The sequence below is a fragment of the Oncorhynchus mykiss genome, chromosome 18 (genome assembly GCF_013265735.2).
Source record: "Oncorhynchus mykiss isolate Arlee chromosome 18, USDA_OmykA_1.1, whole genome shotgun sequence".
NCBI lineage: Eukaryota > Metazoa > Chordata > Actinopteri > Salmoniformes > Salmonidae > Oncorhynchus > Oncorhynchus mykiss.
Window position 1 is genome coordinate 45,199,302 of NC_048582.1, and position 16,239 is coordinate 45,215,540.

Below are 16,239 nucleotides of genomic sequence, written 5' to 3' on the forward strand. Positions count from 1 at the left end.
AACCCTTTACAATGAAGATCTGTGAAGTTATTTCGATTTTTACAAATTTACTTTGAAAGACAGGTTCAAAGCAAAACACCAGTCTCAACGTCAATCGTGAAGAGGCGACTCCAGGATGCTGGCCTTCTAGGCAGAGTTGCAATGAAAAAGACATTTCTCAGACTGGCCAATAGAAAGAAAAGATTAAGATGGGCAAAATAACACAGACACAGAACAGAGTAACTCTGCCTAGAAGGCCAGCATAGCAGAGTCGCCTCTTCACTGTTGATGTTGTGACTGGTGTTTTGCGGGTACTATTTAATGAAGCTGTCAGTTGAGGACTTGTGAGGCGTCTGTTTCTCAAACTAGACACTCTAATGTACTTGTCCTCTTGCTCAGTTGTGCACCGGGGCCTCCCACTCCTCTTTCTATTCTGGTTAGAGCCAGTTTGCACTGTTCTGTGAAGGGAGTAGTACACAGCGTTGTACGAGATCTTCAGTTTCTTGGCAATTTCTCGGATGGAATAGCCTTCGTTTCTCAGAACAAGAATAGCCTGACGAGTTTCAGAAGAAAGTTCCATTTTGAGCCTGTAATCGAACCAACAAATGCTGATGCTTCAGATACTCAACTGGTCTAAAGAAGGACAGATTTATGGTTTCTTTAATCAGAACAACAGTTTTCAGCTGTGCTAACATGAATGCAAAGGGGTTTTCTTATGATCAATTTGCCTTTTAAAATTATAAACTTAGATTAGCTAACACAACGTGCCATTGGAACACAGGAGTGATGGTTGCTGATAATGGGCCTCTGTACACCTATCTAGATATTCCATTCAAAATCTGCCATTTCCAGCTGTAATAGTCATTTACAACATTAACGATGTCTACACTGTATTTCTGATCAATTTGATGGTAATGGACAAACAATTTGCTTTTCTTTCAAAAACAAGGACATTTCTACCCCAAACAGTTGAAGTCTGAAGTTTACATACACCTTAGCCAAATACATTTAAACTCAGTTTTTCACAATTCCTGACATTTAATCCTAGTAAAAATTCCCTGTCTTAGGTCAGTTAGGATCACCACTTTATTTTAAGAATGTTTCATGTCAGAATAATAGTAGAGAAAATGATTTATTTCAACCCTTATTTCTTTCATCACATTCCCAGTGGGTCAGAAGTTTACATACACTCAATTAGTATTTGGTAGCATTGCCTTTACGTTGTTTAACTTGGGTCAAACGTTTCGGGTAGCTTTCCACAAGCTTCCCACAATAAGGGGTGAATTTTGGCCCATTCCTCCTGACAGAGCTGGTTTAACTGAGTCAGGTTTGTAGACCTCCTTGCTTGCACACACTTTTCTATAGGATTGAAGTCAGGGCTTTGTGATGGCCACTCCAATCCCTTGACTTTGTCCTTAAGCCATTTTGTCAGTACACTTGGGGTGATTGTCCATTTGGTAGACCGATTTGCGACCAAGTTTTAACTTCCTGACTGATGTCTTGAGATGTTGCCTCAATATATCCACATAATTTTCCTGCCTCATGATGCCATCTATTTTGTGAAGTGCACCCGTCCCTCCTGCAGAAAAGTACCCCCACAACATGATGCTGACATCCCCATGCTTCACAGTTGTATGGTGTGCTTCGGCTCCCCCTTTTTCCTCCAAGCATAACGATGGTCATTATGGCCAAACTGTTCTATTTTTGTTTCATCAGACCAGATGACATTTCTCCAAAAAGTACGATCTTTGTCCCCATGTGCAGTTGCAAACTATAGACTGCCTTTTTTATGGCGGTTTTGGAGCAGTGGCTTCTTCCTTGCCGCGTGGCATTTCAGGTTATGTCGATATAGGACTAGGATTTTTTTTAATAGGATTTCACTGTGGATACTTTTTACCTGTTTCCTCCAGGATCTTCACAGGGTCCTTTGCTGTTGTTCTAGGATTGATTTGCATATTTTGCTCCAAAGTACGTTTATTTCTAGGAGACGAGCGGTATGACGGCTGCGTGGTCCCATGGTTTTTATAGTTGCACGCTATTTGTACAGATGAACATGGTACCTTCAGGCGTTTGGAAATTGCTCTCAAGGATGAACCAGATTTGTTGATTTCTACATTTCTACATTTTTTTCTGAGGTCTTGGCTGATTTCTTTTGATTTTTCCGTTATGTTAAGCAAAGAGGCACTGAGTTTGAAGGTAGGCCTTGAAATACATCTACAGGTACACCTCCAACTGACTCAAATGATGTCAATCAGAAGCTTCTAAAGCCATGACATAATTTTCTGGAATTTTCCAAGCTGTTTAAAGGGAAAGTCAACTTAGTGTATGTAAACTTTTTTATTATTATTATTTATTACAAAAAACACAAGGAACGGGTAACATTAAAGTATTAGAACATGAAGGACAAACAATACAGCATCAAGACACTATCAAACATGTATCAGTCTTTCCGCAACAGAGCCATCCTTATGTGTGAGGGTGCGTGTGCATGATAGTGATGTAAAATATGTCATAGTTTCCTTTTTCATGATCACAATCTTGTGAAACCCGAACCCTCCAAGATCCCCCCACAGTTCCCTGATAGCTGTCGCTCAACCATTCGAGACCCCTCCCACAGTCCCGTCCCTGGAAGAATAATAAAAAAATAAAAAAATAAATTCCATTCCCCACCCCCGAGAAGCCCCCAATGCACCAACAACCAAGATAATGAACTAAAGAGAAAAAAGGAAAAGACAGGAGAAAACAGCAAACAACAATGCAAAAAAAAAAATGCATTTAAAACAAAGGACATCATAACATAACAGAAATTACAACAGCAATGCCAACTGTATATGTTTGTGTTCATGTCTGGCACTATTACTTGTATGTGTGTGTTCTTGTATTTGTTTGTTTGAATGAGAGTGTGTGTATATGCATGTGTACAAACACCTGCACGGCATCAGCCTTAGGCAAACCGGCATTAGTTGTAAAGACACTGCCACTTAGTGTCATTCAAGTGTACTTTTATTATGTTTTATTTTGACTTTTTTTTCTCCTTTATCTTTTTAGCATCATTCTCTCTCACACAGCAACTCCACTCCCACTTGTCTCCAATTCCACATACTAACCCTCAGCCCATTCCATCTATCTCTGCTGGCCACCCACTTCGTGTTTCTACGCAACACATATCTTTTAACTATGCTATGATGTTTAACGTACAATTTGAATCTATCTAATTGAATAGAATCTACAGATTGCGTGTTGAAGATAAATACTTTTACTAAGAGTATCAGTATATTAGTAATTGACTGACCTGGTCTCTCCAGAACTCCTAACAGTACTATTTCTAGGTTCAATTTTAGATCAATGCTATGAATTTTCAGCCATTCCTGAACCTGAGACCAGAAACAGGCTACCTGAGGACAATACCAAAATACATGGTCTATTGACTCTGTATCCTCACAACAAAATCTGCAGAGCTTTGATGATTTTATGCCCCAAATATTCAACATTTTGTTGGTGGCAAGAATTCTATATAATACTTTTAGCTGAAAGCACGAAGTCTTGAATCTTGCATTGTTTTATATATCAACTCATACACCCTGTACCATGGAATCGGTACATCAATAATCTCTTCCCAACTATTTTGCGATCTGTATGGCACAGTTGTCAACATCCTGGTCCTCAAATGAAACTGGTATACTTTCCTATTTATGCTATTTTTATTCCTCTGCCAGTTTTGATCCTTTATATTGGGCAGACAGATCAGTTCCCTACCTCCTCCCGCTGCCACCCGCCTCCTCCATTTTTTGGGACAATGCTGTAATCAATTGGTTGTACTCTTGGATTGAGCAGACCTTCCCATACAATTCTGATAACTCCATGAAGGACATAACTATACCATTACAATATAATTTAGGAACAAAATAACCTTTTCAAACATCTTTCCCATAAATACAGGTATTTTATCAACCAGCACATTTGAGTTCAGCCATAATATTTGTTGTAATATATATATTTTCAGGGGGATGAAATTGAAATTGTAGCCAGCTCTGCAATGCTTGTCTGAAAAAGACAGATACTCTGAAAAAAGGATCATTTTTGATTAATCAAAAATGAGACCTGGAAATCTGCATAAAGTCAATAAGGCCATTTTTAAACAATGGATGTGCTTTTCTTATTAATCTACAGTGCCTTGCGAAAGTATTCGGCCCCCTTGAACTTTGCGACCTTTTGCCACATTTCAGGCTTCAAACATAAAGATATAAAACTGTATTTTTTTGTGAAGAATCAACAACAAGTGGGACACAATCATGAAGTGGAACGACATTTATTGGATATTTCAAACTTTTTTAACAAATCAAAAACTGAAAAATTGGGCGTGCAAAATTATTCAGCCCCTTTACTTTCAGTGCAGCAAACTCTCTCCAGATGTTCAGTGAGGATCTCTGACTGATCCAATGTTGACCTAAATGACTAATGATGATAAATACAATCCACCTGTGTGTAATCAAGTCTCCGTATAAATGCACCTGCACTGTGATAGTCTCAGAGGTCCGTTAAAAGCGCAGAGAGCATCATGAAGAACAAGGAACACACCAGGCAGGTCCGAGATACTGTTGTGAAGAAGTTTAAAGCCGGATTTGGATACAAAAATATTTCCCAAGCTTTAAACATCCCAAGGAGCACTGTGCAAGCGATAATATTGAAATGGAAGGAGTATCAGACCACTGCAAATCTACCAAGACCTGGCCGTTCCTCTAAACTTTCAGCTCATACAAGGAGAAGACTGATCAGAGATGCAGCCAAGAGGCCCATGATCACTCTGGATGAACTGCAGAGATCTACAGCTGAGGTGGGAGACTCTGTCCATAGGACAACAATCAGTCGTATATTGCACAAATCTGGCATTTATGGAAGAGTGGCAAGAAGAAAGCCATTTCTTAAAGATATCCATAAAAAGTGTTGTTTAAAGTTTGCCACAAGCCACCTGGGAGACACACCAAACATGTGGAAGAAGGTGCTCTGGTCAGATGAATCCAAAATTGAACTTTTTGGCAACAATGCAAAACGTTATGTTTGGCGTAAAAGCAACACAGCTGAACACACCATCCCCACTGTCAAACATGGTGGTGGCAACATCATGGTTTGGGCCTGCTTTTCTTCAGCAGGGACAGGGAAGATGGTTAAAATTGATGGGAAGATGGATGGAGCCAAATACAGGACCATTCTGGAAGAAAACCTGATGGAGTCTGCAAAAGACCTGAGACTGGGACGGAGATTTGTCTTCCAACAAGACAATGATCCAAAACATAAAGCAAAATCTACAATGGAATGGTTAAAAAATAAACATATCCAGGTGTTAGAATGGCCAAGTCAAAGTCCAGACCTGAATCCAATCGAGAATCTGTGGAAAGAACTGAAAACTGCTGTTCACAAATGCTCTCCATCCAACCTCACTGAGCTCGAAGTGTTTTGCAAGGAGGAATGGGAAAAAATGTCAGTCTCTCGATGTGCAAAACTGATAGAGACATACCCCAAGCGACTTACAGCTGTAATCGCAGCAAAAGGTGGCGCTACAAAGTATTAACTTAAGGGGGCTGAATAATTTTGCACGCCCAATTTTTCAGTTTTTGATTTGTTAAAAAAGTTTGAAATATCCAATAAATGTCGTTCCACTTCATGATTGTGTCCCACTTGTTGTTGATTCTTCACAAAAAAATACAGTTTTATATCTTTATGTTTGAAGCCTGAAATGTGGCAAAAGGTCGCAAAGTTCAAGGGGGCCGAATACTTTCGCAAGGCACTGTATTTGAGAAGCATTTAGGGTTAAAATAAAACTTTTGAATGAATGAAGCTTTTAGAGAGAGGTTTAGTGCTTTTGTATTTAATAATCTCAACGCACCCAATTCATTATATAGATAGGCTGGTTTTGTTTTGTCTGGTTTAGCTTCCCAGATAAAGCGACATATTTTTTTGTCAAATGATTTGAAAAACTAAACACCAGGACTAGGCTGCGCCATAAGTAAGTGAGAGAACTGAGATATGACTAAGGAGTTAATCAGGGAAAATTTTCCATAAATAGACAGGTATTTACCTCTCCATGGTTGCAGGATCTTGTCGGTTTTTACAAGTTTTCTATTGAAATTCATTGTGGAGAGCTTATTTATATATTTTGTGATATAAATACCAAGTATGTCTACTTCACCATCCAGTTTGCTTTATTTTTGTAATAGATTAAATTAGATCGTTCTTGAATAAGTTCCTCAAGTTATTTTTGTTTTTCCTCTAACTTATTTTGTATCTCTGTAGTATTGTTTTTATTGCTCTCTACCTGTACTATTAGTTCATGGATTTCCCTCGTTAGTCTTGTTTCTTTAGCCAGAAACTGCTTTTTTATTATTGATGAATATTGACTTGAATGAAGGTACATTTAAAGGTATCCCAAACAAAAAGGGGATTTGCTGAACCTGTATTATACTGGAAAAATTATGTTATAAGTTATTTTGTCTTAGTCAAAAATAAGTTGTCCTCCAGTAAACTTTGATTCAATTTACAATACCCCCGTCCACGTGGAAAATCTATAAGAGTTTTGTGAATGCCAATTAGATGATGATCCGATCACATTCTGTCTCCTATTTAAACTTTTTTAACCTTTGACGCAAGAGAGAAAGAGACAAGAAAGTAGTCAAGACAACTAGATTGATTAAGCTATATCGCACTAGGTCAGGGTTTGTTAGTCTCCAAATATCAACTATTTCTAACGTGTCCATAATATGTGTGATTTCCTGAAGGGTACGGTGATGATAGTTTTTAGAGGGATTACCTTTACGGTCCATTGAGGTACTTAACACTGTGTACCATACCATAATGATTAGATCAATTGTTGCCTGTAAGTTCAATAAATTGGTATAAATGTTTTTGAAGAAGTGTGGATGTGCATGTAAACTTCTGACCCACTGGAATTGTGATACAGTCAATTATAAGTGAAATAATCTGTCTGTAAACAATTGTAGGAAAAATTACTTGTGTCATGCACAAAGTAGATGTCCTAACCGACTTGCCAAAGCTATAGTTTGTTAACAAAAAATTTGTGGAGTGGTTGAAAAATTAGTTTTAATGACTCCAACCTAAGTGTATGTAAACTTCTGAATTCAACTGTATATACAGTACTAGTCAAAAGTTTGCACTCATTATTTCATTCAAGGGTTTTTCTTTTTGATTTTACATTGTAGAGTAATAGTGAAGACATCAAACTATGAAATAACACATATGGAATCATGTAGTAACCAAAAAAGTGTTAAACAAATCATAATATATTTTATATTAGAGATTTTTCAAAGTAGCCACCCTTTGCCTTGATGACAGTTTTGCACACTCTAGGCATTCTCTCAACCACCTTCATGAGGTAGTCACCTGGAATGCATTTCAATTAACAGGTGTGCCTTGTTAAACATACATTTGTGGAATTTAATTCCAAATTTGAGATTTTTTGTTCCAACTGCCTTGTCTTTGTGAGATGCAGAATAGGTGAACTGATGATCTCCGCATGTGTGGTTCCCAACGTGAAGCATGGAGGAGGTGTGATGGTATGGAGGAGTTGCTTTGCTGGTGACACTGTCAGTGATTTATTTAGAATTTAAGGTACACTTACGCAGCATGGCTACCCCAGCATTCTGCAGCAATACTCCATCTGTCACGTCCTGACCTTAGTTCCTTTTTTATGTCTCTGTTTTAGTTTGGTCAGGGCGTGAGTTGGGGTGGGCATTCTATGTTTTGTAGTCTATGTTTTGTATTTCTATGTGTTTGGCCTGGTATGGTTCCCAATCAGAGACAGCTGGCAATCGTTTTCTCTGATTGAGAACCATACTTAGGCAGCCTATTTTCCCACTATGGGTGTGGGTAGTTGTTTTCTGTCTTTGTGTGTCTGCACCAGACAGAACTGTTTAGTTTGTTCCGCTTTGTTGTTTTTTTGTTCTAGTGTTCAGTTTCTTTATTAAATCTACCATGAACACGTGCAACGCTGCACCTTGGTCCTCTTCACCTTCTTCCACCTACGACAACTGCTACAGAACTACCCACCAAAAAAGGACCAAGCAACGTGGTCACCAGGAGCAGCGTGGAATGGACTCATGGACATGGGAGGACATTCTGGACGGGAAGGGTTCATACACATGGGAGGAGATCCTGGCTGGAAGGGATCGCCTCCCATGGCAACAGGTGGAGGCAGCCAGGAGAGCAGAAGCAGCAGGTAAAGGGAGCGAGCGCTTTGAGGGAACACGGCTGGCAAGGAAGCCCGAGAGACAGCCCCAAACATTTCTTGGGGGGGGGTGGCACACGGGGAGTGTGGCTAAGTCAGGTAGGAGACCTGAGCCAACTCCCCGTGCATACCGTGGTGAGAGGTGGACCGGGCAGGCACCGTGTTATGCCTTGAGGCGCATGGTGTCCCCAGTGCGCAGGCATAGCCCGGTGCGCTTCATCGCAGCTCCTCGTATCGGCCAGGCTAGAGTGGGCATCGAGCCAGGAATAATGAAGCCGGCTCAGCGCATCTGGTCTCCAGTGCGTCTCCTCTGCCCAGGTTATATGGCACCAGCCCTACGCACAGTGTCCCCGGTTCGCCAGCCCAGTGCGGTCTGTTCCACCCTGCCGCACTTGCCGGGCTACAAGGAGTATCCAGCCAGGACAGGTTGTGCAGGCTCTGTGCTCTAGACCTCCAGTGCGCCTCCACGGTCCAGTCCATCCGGTGCCTCCTCCACGCACCAGGCCTCCTGTGGCAGCCCCACACACCAGGCTGTCTCTTCGTCTCCTCCCTCCAGGTGCTCCCTCATGTCCAGCGCTTCCAGAGTCTCCCTCCTGTCCGGAGCTGCCAGAGTCTCCCTCCTGTCCGGAGCTGCCAGAGTCTCCCTCCTGTCCGGAGCTGCCAGAGTCTCCCTCCTGTCCGGAGCTGCCAGAGTCTCCCTCCTGTCCGGAGCTGCCAGAGTCTCCCTCCTGTCCGGAGCTGCCAGAGTCTCCCTCCTGTCCGGAGCTGCCAGAGTCTCCCTCCTGTCCGGAGCTGCCAGAGTCTGCCGCCCGTCAGTCAGGAGCTGCCAGAGCCTGCCGCCCGTCAGTCAGGAGCTGCCAGAGCCTGCCACCCATCAGTCAGGAGCTGCCAGAGCAGCCGTCAGTCAAGAGCTGCCAGAGCCGCCTACGACAACCGTTACACCATCCCATTTGGTTTGTGCTTAGCGGGACTATCATCTGTTTTTCAACAGGACAATGACTCAACACAGGCTGTGTAAGGACTATTTGACCAAGAAGGAGAGGGATGGAGTGCAGCATCAGATGACCTGGCCTCCACAATCACCCGACCTCAAACCAATTGAGATGGTTTGGGATGAGTTGGACCCCAGAGTGAAGGAAATGCAGGCAACAAGTTATCAGCATATGTATGTGGGAACTCCTTGAAGACTGTTGGAAAAGCATTCCAGGTGATGCTGGTTGAGAGAATGCCAAGAGTTTGCAAAAAATAAAAACCTTGAATGAGTAGTTGTGTCCAAACTTTTGACTGGTACTGTATATATACAGTGCCCTCAGAAAGTATTCACTTACAAAATGTAGGTGATACAATTGGTGCTCTTGCAGTCGCAGCGCAACGAGTGAAGAACACCATCAGATGTTTTACACATCAGCAGTGCCCTGTGATTGGTTTGAATCTGTACTTTAACGATATCCTACAATTCATTGGGCCCCATTTGGTCTATGTTAAAAAATGCAGCACTTGTGCCAAATGAGGTCCTACACTGCCCGTATGAAACTATAGGTTGTATGAAATTCATACATATCAAACCTGAACTGTACATCAGTTCAAACATGCACTCTTTCATAATGCATGAATGCTTTTACACTGAACACTTTGATACTTTTCTAGATATTCCTAGTAACCAGTTTTGATGAAATATGGTAATGCCCAATTCAAATGGCATTTTTTTTATCTTGACATCAGCTGACAAGTGTCTTTTTGTGCCATTTAAAAAAAATGTATGTTACCTTTATTTAACTAGGCAAGAGTTTAGAACAAATTCTTATTTTCAATAACAGCCTAGAAACAGTGGGTTAACCTCCTTGTTCAGGGGCAGAATGACAGATTTTTACTTTGTCAGCTTGGGGTTTGATCTTGCAACCTTTTGATTACAAGTCCAATGCTCTCTAACCAATAGGCTACCTGCCGCCCCAAACTAGCCAGTTTTAGTAGCAATTACGTATCAGGTATTTTAATAGTCCAGGAGCTGAGCACAGATAAACCTTGATATGATAATCGGCATTGTGTGTGTATGTTTAAAATGAAGGAATTATAATAATATAGTGGGGGGAAATACAATGATACTGCAACATTACCGAGGTCAAAGTACATCTCTCTCCTGATGGTAACCATGGAAATAACCAGGCTGAAGTCTGTTAAATAGTAACCCGTTCAGTTTATTGTTACGCCACCATCGCCTTGACCTCTCTCTCCTCACTCTCTCCATGTTCCTCTGTATTTTCCTCCTCTTCAAGTAAAAATCTCCTTTTGTGCTGCCTGCAGTGAAAAAGGAGAATATTCATAGGCATACAGTACAGTTGTCATGGAAACTGGGAATACTGATTTATCCCCCACATGTCTGGCTTGGTTGGATCCAGGAACCATGATTGGCTAACACCGTCCCATCTGGACTAAACTACTGTAGAACATGGAACAGGTTGTCAGAATACATTTTGTGCAGTTATGTGTTCATTCAAAGATGTGTGTAATAAGAATCCTTCTGTTTAGTGAGGGAATTTTGTTTAACAAAAGCCATCTGCATCAGTGGTTGAATTAAGTGTTATACGTTTAGACCTACTCTATCCATTGTTGATCAACAACAAACTAAAATGGTCCAAACACACCAAGACAGTTGTGAAGAGGGCACGACAAAGCCTTATCCCACTCAGGAAACTAAAGATTTGGCATGGGTCCTGAGATCCTCAAAAGGTTCTACAGCTGCAACATCACTGCCTGGTACAGCAACTGCTCTGCCTCAACAGAGGGTAGTGCGTGCAGCTGCGTAAGCTGCCTGCCATCCAGGACAGTGTAAGGTGCCTGCCATCCAGGACCGGAGTGCAAAGTCTAGGACAAAAAGGCTTCTCAACAGTTTTTACCCCCAAGCCATAAGACTCCTGAACTGGTAATCAAATGGCTACCCAGACTATTTGCATTGTGTGCCCCCCCCACCCCAACCCCTCCTTTTACACTGCTGCTGCTCTCTGTTTATCATGTATGCTTAGTCACTTTAACTATACATTCATGTACATACTACCTCAATTGGGCCGACCAACCAGTGCTCCCGCACAGTGGCTAACCTGGCTATCTGCATTGTGTCCCACCCACCCACCCATCATCCTCCAACCCCTCTTTTACGCTACTGCTACGCTCTGTTCATCATATATGCATAGTCACTTTAACCATATCTACATGTACATACTACCTCAATCAGCCTGATTAACCGGTGTCTGTATGTAGCCTCGCTACTTTTATAGCCTCGCTACTGTATATAGCCTGTCTTTTTACTGTTGTTTTATTTCTTTACCTACCTATTGTTCACCTAATACCTTTTTTGCACGAGCCTGTAAGTAAGCATTTCACTAAGGTCTACTGTTGTATTCAGCGCACGTGACAAAGAAACGTTGATTTGATAGAAATGTAGGGCATGAAGTTTGGGCTTGGAATGGTGAAGGAATTGAAAGCAAACTTCACTGTAACCCTGTAGGAAAATTCTATCTCTCAAAATGCTTAGCATTTTCTTTCTTGGTGTGGCAGCATGTGGGATGAACTGCTGATGCTACAGATCTACTAGATTCAGAGAGACAGCATTTGTGTGTAAGTGGTCTTCAATCCTGGTCCTTTGAGACCCAGGATGTGTACATTAGGTGTTTTGTTCTAGCCCAGCTCGAACACAACTGATCAAGCCCTTGATTAGTTAAATCAGGTTTGTTATTATTGGTCTTCAACAAAGGGCTACACATCCAGTTGATCGCCAGGACCAGGATTGAACAACACACGTCTGTGGGTAATAAATGAAGTACACATGATACTGCTGGAGGAGCATCTTTTGAACAGATGGAGATTTCCTATGAAGTCAAATATGATGTATCAACCCTGTTGGTTGGTTTCCTACGCCAATGCCTCAATGACAATGTATAACTGTCAGTATTCTTCAGACGGAATACATATAAATGACTGAAGAGTCAAATATAAAGATCCACTTACAGTATGCTATAGCTGCCAAAATATCACCCTGTAGGCACATATTTTCAAATACAGTGCCTTCAGAAAGTATCCACACCCCTTGACTTATTCCACATTTTGTTGTGTTACGGCCTGAATTCAAAATGAATTAATTTTGTATTTTTCTACCCATCTGTACACAATACCCCTTAATGTTAGAATAACCTTTGGCAGGGATTACAGCTGTGAGGCTTTCTGATAAGTCTCTAAGAGCTTTCCACACCTGGATTGTACAATATGTTCTTGTAACGCTCCGGGTGTCGTGGGTGTGGAGTCAGACGCAGGAAACAGAGAGTGCGAGGCTGTGCTATTTAATGTCCAAAAAACGCAACACAGGGTGCTCACAACCAAAATATACGACCAGGAACAAACACGCTCCTCTACATACAAAACAGAAGGTCACAATAATCAATCCCGCACAAAGAACCAGGCGGGCCGGCTGACTAATAAAGCCTCACTAATTATACCCAACTCAAAACAGGTGTACTCAATAAACACATAAGGAGGGGGAGGAAAGAATCAGTGGCAGCTAGTAGGCCGGCGACGACGACCGCCGAGCGCCACCCGAACGGGAAGGGGAGCCACCGTCGGTCGGAGTCGTGACAGTTCTCCATTATTCTTTTCAAAATTCTTTAAGTTCTGTCATTTTTAAGTCTTGCCATGGATTGTCAAACAGATATAAGTGAAAACTGCAACTCGGCCACTCAGGAACGTTCACTGTCTTCTTTGTAAGCAACTCCAGTGTAGATTTGGCTTTGTGCTTTAGGTTATTGTCCTACTGAAAGGTGAATTCATCTCCCAATGTGTGGTGGAAAGCAGACTGAACTCGGTTTTCCTCTGGGATTTTGCCTGTTCTTAACACCATTCTGTTTCTTTCTTATCCTGAAAAACTCAGTCCATAACGATTGCAAGCATACCCATAACATGATCAAATCAAATCAATGCTTGAAAATATGGAGAGTGGTACTCAGTAATGTGTTGTATTTGCCCCAAACTTAACACTTTGTATTCAGGAGAAAAATTGAATTGCTTTGCCACATTTTTTACAGTATTACTCTAGTGCCTTGCTACAAACAGGATGCATGTTTTGGAAGATTGTATTCTGTACAGACTTCCTTCTTTTCACTCTGTCAATTAGGTTAGTATTGTGGAGTAACTACAATGTTGTTGATCCATCCTCAGTTTTCTCCTATCATGGCCATTAAACTCTGCATCTACTTTAAAGTCACCATTGGCCTCGTGGTGAAATCCCTGAGCGGTTTCCTTCCTTTCCGGCAACTGAGTTAGGAACGACGCCTGTATCTTTGTAGTGACTGGGTGTATTGATACACCATTCAAAATGTAATTAATAACTTCACCATGCTCAAAGGGATAGCCAATGTCTGCTTTTTTAACTTCCAATGTCCTTCTTTGTGAGGCATTGGCAAACCTCACCGGTCTTTGTGGTTAAATCTGTGTTTGAAATTCATTGCTCGACCGAGGAACCTTACCGATAACCAAAAATCATGTTATTAAAAACTATTATTGCACACAGAGTGAGTCCATGCAACTTAATATGTGACTTAAGCAATTCTTTAGGCTTGAATATATTTAGGCTTGCCATAACAAAGAGGTTGAATACTTATTGACTCAAGACATTTCAGCTTTTCATATTTAATTAATTTGTAAACATTTGGTAAAACATAATTCAACTTTGACATTATGGGGTATAGGTCAGTGATAAAAAAAAATCTAAATTTAAAATCCATTTTAAAATCAGGCTGTAACACATCAAAATGTGAAAAAAAAAGTTGAGGGGTGTGAATACTACACTAATTATTTTGAGTGCTGTGTCCACACAGCAGAGGGAAACCATCAGATGGATTCCAGATGTTAGACAGCCCATCACAATCAATCTTGCATGAAATAACATAAGTTGGTTTATCAAGGGAACAAGGACATGGCTACTATTAAATAATGTAATTACAGTGCATTCAGAAAGTATTCAGAACCCTTCCCGTTTTCCACATTTTGTTACGTTCTAGCCTTATTCTAAAATTGATTCACTTATTTTTTTCATCATCAATCGACTCACAATACCCCATAATGATAAAGGGAAAACAGGTTTGCAAATTTGTAAAATGTTTTAAACAGAAAGACCTTATTTACATAAGCTCAAGTGCACCCTGTTTCCACTGATCATCCTTGACATGTCCCTACGGCTCGATTGGAGTCCACCTGTGGTAAATTCAATTGATTGGACATGATTTTGAAAGGCACACACCTTTCTATATAAGGTCCCACAGTGCATGACAGAGCAAAAACCAAGCCATGAGGTCGAAGGAATAAACATTTTGCAAAACAATTTGCAGCATTAAATGTCCCCAAGAACACAGTGGCCTTCAATTATCTTAAATGGAAGAAGTGTGTAACCACCAAGACTCTTCCTAGAGCTGGCCGCCCAGCCAAACTAAGCAATCAGGGGGGACAGCCTTGGTCAGGGAGGTGACCAAGAACCCGATGGTCACTCTGACAGAGCTCCAGTGTTCCTCTGTGGAGATGGGAGAACCTTCCAGAAGGACAACCATCTCTGCAGCACTCTACCAATCAGGCCTTTTATGGTAGAGTGACCAGACGGAAGTAAAAGGAACATGACAGCCGCTTGAAGTTTGCAAAAAGGCACCTAAAGTATTATCAGACCATGATGAAACCAAGACTGAACTCTTTGGCCTGAATGCCAAGTGTCATGTCTGGAGGAAACCTGGCACCATCCCTACGGTGAAGAATGGTGGTGGGAGCATCATGCTGTGGGGATGTTTTTCAGTTGCAGGGACTAGGAGACTAGTCAGGATCGAGGGAAAGATGTACAGAGCAAAGTACAGAGAGATCCTTGACGAAAACCTGCTCCAGAGCGCTCAGGACCTCAGGCTGGGGCAAAGGTTCACGTTACAAAAGAACAACGACCATAAGCACAAAGCCAAGACAACACAGAAGTGGGTTCAGGACAAGTCTCTGAATGTCTTTGAGTGTCCCAGACAGAGTTCTGACTTGAACCCGATTGAACATTTCTGGAGAGACCTGAAAATGGCCGTACAGCAACATTCCCCATCGAACCTAACAGAGCTTGAGAGGATCTGGAGAGAAGAATGTGTGACACTCCCCAAATACAGGTGTGCCAAGCTTGTAGACTTATAACCAAGAAGACTCTAGGCCGCAATCGCTGCCAAAGGCGCTTAGACAAAGTACTGAGTAATGGGTCTGAATACTTATGTAATTGTAATATTAAATGTTTTAGTATTTTTTATGAATTTGCACAAAAAAAAATGTTTTTGCTTCATCATTATGGGGTATTTATTGTGTGTAGATTGATGAGGGGGAAAAAACAAGGTAATTATTTTTAGAATAAGGCTGTAACATAAAATGTGGAAGAAGTCAAGGGGTCCGAATATAGCCAAATGTTATATGCTACACTTTTGATTGTAGCCTAATGATAATACCAGCAATGAGGTGCATAATTGTTATTCTCTCAGATGTGGGCATTTTTCAGACACAATGTAATGTTTTAGTCTTGGGAGAGCTGTTTTCTTTAGCCAAAAAGGAATGTGTAGTTGGTTGGCTGTTGTCTGGTTAGTTTGTGACCATTTAGTCTACCGAGCATCCTGTAAACCGATACCGTTATTGAGCACAACCTTCCCACACACTTTCCCCTCTCTCGTAACCTCGTCTTGTTACGCTGCTTGTTTGTGTGTGCGCGAGAGCGAGAGACGGAGAGAGATAGTATAATCGAGAGAGATTTCACCATCATTTCATCACTTTACAACACCTCCTTCGCCTCTTTCTGACTATTTGCGTCTCAATCATCTCGTTGCAAGTGACGGAGCTAGAGGAACAGCGACAAGAGAGATGGGAGACAATGTATACAAGATCACCAACCTGTGCGACGCCATCGATCAATCCATCTTTCCAAGCTACCGATAAAGTCTGACGCAGCACCATAGAGAAATATATTTGACGATAGAACA

At 41.4% G+C, this 16,239-nt stretch overlaps 1 protein-coding gene across 4 annotated transcripts in view; it reads left to right on the plus strand.

Annotated features, from left to right (window-relative positions):
- Positions 1-16,239, plus strand: part of LOC110496359 (ras/Rap GTPase-activating protein SynGAP) — a 104,835-nt gene that overhangs the window by 34,726 nt on the left and 53,870 nt on the right. The gene's annotated exons all lie outside the window — the stretch shown is intronic.